We start from the raw sequence: 7,032 nt of genomic DNA, 5'->3' as shown, positions 1-7,032 counted from the left end.
CTGCGCCCCATTGGCCAGATTGCACCCAGCTATGAGGGACCTACCAATCAGGTGGTGTGACTGACCAATCGTACCCACCCACAACACAGGGAGTCGGTTTTCCAGGTCTCACCGCAATACGCGCCCTCTTTAAGGGAGGACCCAATTTCTTAAAGATTACTGCAGTCTCAGTTTTCATGCTATGTGTATGAGACAAAAACCTTAAGAATAATTTATTTTATCCACACATCTCCCAGTGTCCCAAAAGGCTTGTTTTTGTCATTCAATGTGAAATGGAAAATCTGACTTCAGCCAGTCTGCTGAATTTTTTATTTCTCTTCTGGTTTTGCAGCATTCGGGTTTCAAGTTGTTTGTGCACTAAGCTGTTCAAAAACCGAGGTACTACTGTATTCTCTTTAAGCTTGAGTAGTTCTTCGGAGTTGTTTAGGCTGAGATCCAGTGTCTACCACCAAATTGGCGATGTCTTCCAAATGCACACCTAAGTCAGTGAGCCTGCTTTCTAGTGGCTTTTGGCTAGCTCTGCTTCGAAGCTTTGGAGCTGAGCTGTCCAGTCATCCTTGAGACTGAGTGCTTCTGGCTCCAAAGAAGTCATCCCTGAAATATTTTTGTCCTTGCTGTATTTAGCAGGTTGGGCTGTCAGTTTTAGTCAAATCCCCTTCTTTGATCCCCAGTGCTCAGGCAGCATGTCCTAATACTCCACTGATGAACTGTGAGTAAAATAAGTTTTTCTGCTATTGCAGGAGGAGTTTGTATACCAAAGGACTGGTGAAATTAGGGAATTAAGCAGCTATTCATCAGCTGACAGCAATTTCCCACCTTCAGTATTGTTATGAGTGTTTTTTGGTGGAGAGTAAGCTGTAGGCCAAGACTCTCCTCAGCACTGGATCCAGCAAGCATAGGAGCCAGCTCCACCTAGATGCTGAGGTCCCTTCACCCCCCATAAAATATTCAGTGGGGCTGGAGTCTGGACCCCCCAAAGTTGATGAGCATTGCCATTCAAATGTTGAGTGTGTGCTGAATCTTGTGACTGATTACGCAGGGCACGGCTTACCTGCCCCCCTCATATATTTTTTAAGTTAGCACTCCTGCCAGTAAGTGTCAAATATAAGCCAGGCTAACTTCCTATTGAGGTGGAATAAGCCATTATGGGGAATAGAGGAAAGTGGCTCTCTGCAAGTCGGCAGGTGGGTGGCCCTCCCACAACTTATGGGTAGTTAGAGCGACAAAGCCAGAGTTGAGAGTTTGGAGTGATGTAAGCTAGAAGAAAATCAGCAAGCAGGAGAGAGAGTCAGAATGACGTTAGATTTCTGTTTGAATCTGAGGCTGTGGCTATGGGGGAAAGCAAGGCCCTCTTGGGGTGCTAATGCTGTGAACCCCCCATCCTAGGCTCTGGGTGTATATATGTGTATCACAAAGACACCCCAGTCTTCGCTGTGCCTCATTCCCAAAAGGAAACACAAACCCTGGCTAAGCACCTGCGACCCCTGGAATCTCACACTGCTTAGAGATTGCGGTGGCTGCAAACATATAAATTTACAGAGGTGCACATAAGTTTAGCCATTTATGTGTTCACTCTTTATCTTATTGGGGTTGGGGTCAGCAACCAGCACCCGCTGCTGCCCGTCTGCTGCTGCCAGCACCCCCAACTTGAAAAGTCAACGATCTGCCAGTGGAGAAGGTCGGTTCCTACGTAGGCCCCCATAGCCCAGGTCAAAGCTCCGAGCACTGAGGGAGTAGCAGCGGGTGACCACAGGCATGCGGAGCGTGGCCTTGGCAGCCCCACTCTGCAAGGACCAGCTGCCCACTGACTCCCAGCCCCAGGGAGGAGGAGGAGGCTGGGCTGGGCCTCTGCACCATGATGCCGAGACAAATGAAAATCACCTCCAGATTTCTAACCCTTATGGCAAGTTGTGTCAACATAAAAAAAAGGTAAAGGACCCCTGGCAGTTAAGTCCAGTTGCAGACGACTCTGGGGTTGTGGCGCTCATCTCGCTTTACAGGCCAAGGGAGCTGGCGTTTGTCTGCAGACAGTTTTTCTGGGTCATGTGGCCAGCATGACCAAGCTGCTTCTGGCGAACCAGAGCAGCGCATGGAAACGCCGTTTACCTTTCCGCCGGAGCGGTACCTATTTATCTACTGGCACTTTTGGCGTGCTTTCGAACTGCTAGGTTGGCAGAAGCTGGGACCGAGTAACAGGAGCTCACTCCGTCACAGGGATTCAAACTGCTGACCTTCTGATCGGCAAGCCCAAGAGGCTCAGTGGTTTAGACCACAGCGCCACCCGCTGTGTTGACATACAGCTGTACAAATCACCACTGGATTGACTAGGCATTCAGACAATTCTCATAACAGAGGATACAGGTTTTGCAACTTTAAAAAGTCACTGTTTAAAAGGGACCCACCAAACACATAGTTATTTAAATTTCTGAACCACTGTAATATTTACATTAATAATTTAGCTGATCAAAAATCTGACCCAATTGTTAAAAGTTGTCATGCTTGACGTATGAATGTAATTACATGTAACAAATGCAATTACATCTACAATTAAATTATACTTTCTAATTCATCCCAATTCTCCCTTCTCATCTTTGAAGTGAATATGATTGATTACTACTTAGCTTTAATTTAAGCAGCTGTTATTGCTAGGTATTATTTGCCATGTCTCCCTTTTTGTACAGTTTTCAGCATACAGGCAACTCTCCATTTACACAGGGGTTACAAGGCACCACATGTTTAAGCGAAATAGCATATATTTGAAACGACATTGGAAAAGTCTGCAAACGACCTCTAAACCTCTGGAAGCCCTTTTAATTTTAGAGCCTTTGATTGGTTGACTGACCAAACCCAAGCAGTACTCATTCAAGGTTCCTCGTCATCCTGGGGAAAAGTGACCAGTGGGGTTCTGCAGGGTTCTGTCCTGGGCCTGTTGTTGTTCAATGTCTTTATAAATGACTTGGATGAAGGAATTGAGGGGATGCTCATCAAATTTGCAGGTGACACCAAACTGGGAGGGGGAGCTAACACCGCAGACAGAATCAGAATTCAAAATGACCTTAACAGATTGGAGAACTGGGCGCAAGCTAACAAAGTGAATTTCAATAGGGATAAATGCCAGGTTCTGCACTTAGGCAGGAAGAACCAGGTGCACAAATAGAGGATGGGGAACACCTGGCTTACTAACAGTACATGTGGAAAGGATCTGGGGGTCTTGGTGGACCACACGCTTAACATAACAGTTTGCAGCAGCAGCAAAAAAGCTAATGCTATTCTAGGCTGCATCAACGGAAGTCCAGTGTCCAGATCAAGGGAAGTCAGAGTCCCACTCTATTCTGCCTTGGTCAGACCACGTCTGGAGTCCTGTGTCCAATTCTGGGCACCACAATTTAAGGAGGATGTTGACAAGCTGGAATGTGTGCAGAGGAGAGCAACTAAGGAGATCATGGGTCTGGAAACAAAGGAGCGCTTGAAGGAGCTGAATTTGTTCAGTCTGGAAAAGAAGAGACTGAGAGGAGATACGATAGCCATCTTCAAATATCTTAAGGCTTGTCACATGGAAGAGGGAGGGAGCATGCTTGTTTTCTCCTGCTCTGGAGAGTAGGACTCAAACCAATGGCTTCAAATTACAAGAAAGGAGATTCCGACTAAACATTTAGAAAAACTTTCTGACAGTAAGAACTGTTTGGCAGTGGGAGGTGGTGGACTCTCCTTCCTTGGAGATTTTTAAACAGAGGCTGGATGTCCATCTGTCATGGATGTTTTAGCTGAGATTCCTCCATTGTAGGGGGTTGGGCTAGATGATCCTTGGATCTCTTCCAATTCTATGATTCTATGAAAAACCCTTTACAAAGCCAGTAGCACTTACCAGATGCCAAAGTCCACCACAGTCACTTCCTCCAAACCTCCTTGCTGAAACTCCAACTCTTCATAGGCCTCCACACGATTGCTAGGTGCTGGATTGCTAGGAGCTGTTTTTGCTGATTTTTTGCCCTTTCTGGGCTCTTTTAGGGCTGCTTTTGCCTTTTTTAAAGTCACTTCCAGGTTTGGCATAACGCACACAGTTGAGCATCAATTGGACCTGTGTAAATTGGGAGCTGCCTTGCCCAACCTGGTGCCCCCTATATTTTGTGGACTACAGTCCCATCATCTCTGACCATCAGCCATGCTGACTGGAGATACTGGGAGTTGTATCCAAAACACCTGGAAGGCACTAAGTTGGGGAAGAGTCAGTTAGTACAAATGCAGCACTGCGACACTTATTTTTTAGTTCATTAAATTAATTTCATTTATGAAATATTTTTTATAACTTTAATGTAAATCTAAGGCTACATTCCTATAGGTTTTTGCTGTTTTCCCTACACTACTGTGCCCTTCAGTCCCTCCTCCACCATAACATGTCAGACTATGGCACTGTTCACAGGGAAAGTCGCTGGATGATTGCACTGCAAGCTGACAATAGCATATTGATCAGGTACTTGTAAGGATGAGTGGGGAAAGACCATAGGTACCCACGATACAAAGAAAATACACAAATCACAGGCGCGAAAGAACATAGTCCCATTTTCTTGTTTTCTCAAAGTAAAGCTGAATTCCAGACATCTGTGTCAAGATTTCAGCACAGGCTTCAGCTTCTCAAATCCATCCATTTTAATCCAAAACTCGAAAGCAGCCAAATGTCAGGACATTACTAAGAAAGTGACATACAGTCCTCAAACAGGGCAGCAGCCAATGGTCTGAATCATTAGAACTGGCCCAGGAGATTTATTGTAGCCCATCAATTTAACTCCTTTTATGTGGGGGGAGGGGAGGGCTCTTCTTGGGCATCTACGAAATAGGACATTTGCTCCTGGCTGCCAGTAGATTAAATCCCAGCAGCAAGAACACAGAAGGGAAATGGAAAGCATTTTGGAAGAATAAAATGCACATGTGCCCATGGGCTGTTTATGGTCGTCAGTCATATAAATTTACTAGGTGCTAAAAGGCAGGCAAATATTGATTACTATATGTCCAGGTGATAGAACTGTTCAGAGGCTGGTCCTCTGCTTGCTGAGGTCTAAAACACTTCCACATACCATCTTCCAGCCAAGGCAGCTGAGAGGACACGAGAGAAGAACTGCTGCAATGGAAGAAACTTTACAATTCATCTGAAGAGTGTGGATGTACTCATTCACACACACACACACACAGAGAGAGAGAGAGAGAGAGAGAGAGAGAGAGAGAGAGAGAGAGAGAGAGATGGAGATGGTGGGATTTCTTGATCACCAACACCCATGGCAGCTGGTGAGACAATCCAGTGCTCTGTCTCCTTTTTTGCAATTTACTGGCTTCTATTCCTGTGACCACTGCAGAAGGAATGAGTCAGACTCCATTTCAGCAAACGCAAGAAACACAGTTGTGCAAACTACACAATTCTCTATGTAAATTCTAATTGTGCAACTATCTTGCATGTCTGATTTGTTTTTCCCTTTGAAGTGTCTCCATTTACTCTTTTCATGGCAGCCAGTAACGTTCTTCATTGTCTTTCAACTCCTGTCTGCTGCAGGAAAGCCAGGTGTTTGTGTGTGTTCTGCTAGTACTTGCCTAGGTTGGCATCCTTCTATCTTGGGAGACAATGGAGGAGGTGAGGCCCAACTGTTGGCCGGTTGCAGGACCTGCTGTGGCTGTAGAAACCGATGGGGATAGACGTGTTTTGTTGCAGAGCCCTAGAATAAATAAGCTAGAGTTCAAAGGGGCTCTCTCATTTATGACCCAAGGCCCTTTGACGCTGTTTGAAGTGTGGCTTACTCATCTTCTCCGCCACCTGGGTTCAGACCATCCTATACATGCACAGGATCATATAATACATAAGTGAAGGTGCTCTCTTTGCCCCCGGTAAATTTGGGACCCAGCAATCAGGGACTGAGACTGATGGAGAGGACTGGGGGCGCAATTAGATGGTGATACTGATTTTTCATTAAGATTTTTATATTAATATTTTATTTGGTTTCAAGATTCAAAATTTCATTTTAACACTCAATAATTATAATCCTATTCTACCTGTAATTACATATAGTTGCATTTTAAAGTTCCCTCATACTGAGTTTCATCCTCGTTAGCAGGTCACTTAATATAATCTACTATTTCCCCCCCTTAAACTTCAAACCCCAATGTGGACTTCGTATATAAACAGAGCCGTCTTTCCCATAGAGCTTAGTGGTGCGTCGCGCCAGGGCGCCGGCCTCTCAGGAGTGCCCCAGCAAGTGGGGGAGCTGCGCGGCTTTGCCAGCGGCCTCCCCTTTCCCGGCATGCCCCCCCAGCTGCACCCCACCAACCATAAGGCTGGCGGGCGCGCAGCTTCCCTCCCAAGTCTCTGCAGGGATTGCTCTCCCGCAGCATAAAGATTTCATGCCGCTGTGGTTACATACATAAAAACAGTTAAAGGAAAAAAATGGAAAAGACCACCAATTTGTAAAATAATAATAATAATAATAATAGTAAAAGGAACTCCCCACCCCCACCACCACAAGGGACCATTAAACCCGAACAAGCAAAAGATGGCAAGAATGCAGGATCTAAGAGGAGAAAACAAATTGCAGGAAGGTTGTTTATGGAAGTATCAGGTGAGTTGAAGGAAAACCTCTGCTTAACCGAGAACTCCATGGCTGCAAGAAGCCCAAGGAGATGGCACTCAGTGATTAACATTAGTAGAACTTGCGTTGCACAATTAGTTGTGCAATTGGTCCTCAGAACAAACGGTTTGAAGTCAGCTGCATAAATTTGACACAAAAAAGTTTGGGGACAGTTAAAAGATAATTTGCAAGCCAAAAGAATAAACAAGCCAAATAATGGTGGAGAAAAAACTCTCTTGTTCCTTTCTTTGCTTTGTGGAGCACCAGCGACATCCAGTGGCCACTAAATTCCTGTTATCTCCAACAAACACAGAAACAAACAAACTAGCTAAAGCTATGAGAAGAAACTTAGAACTCCACTGATGCCTGCTGTGTTGTGTAGCCCAGATGGGAACATTTTGCAGGGAAGGCAATGCCTTTCCAA

This window comes from Podarcis pityusensis, assembly GCF_964106645.2.
Source record: "Podarcis pityusensis genome assembly, chromosome: 13".
Taxonomy (NCBI): Eukaryota; Metazoa; Chordata; class Lepidosauria; order Squamata; family Lacertidae; genus Podarcis; species Podarcis pityusensis.
This window is presented reverse-complemented; position numbering follows the sequence as displayed.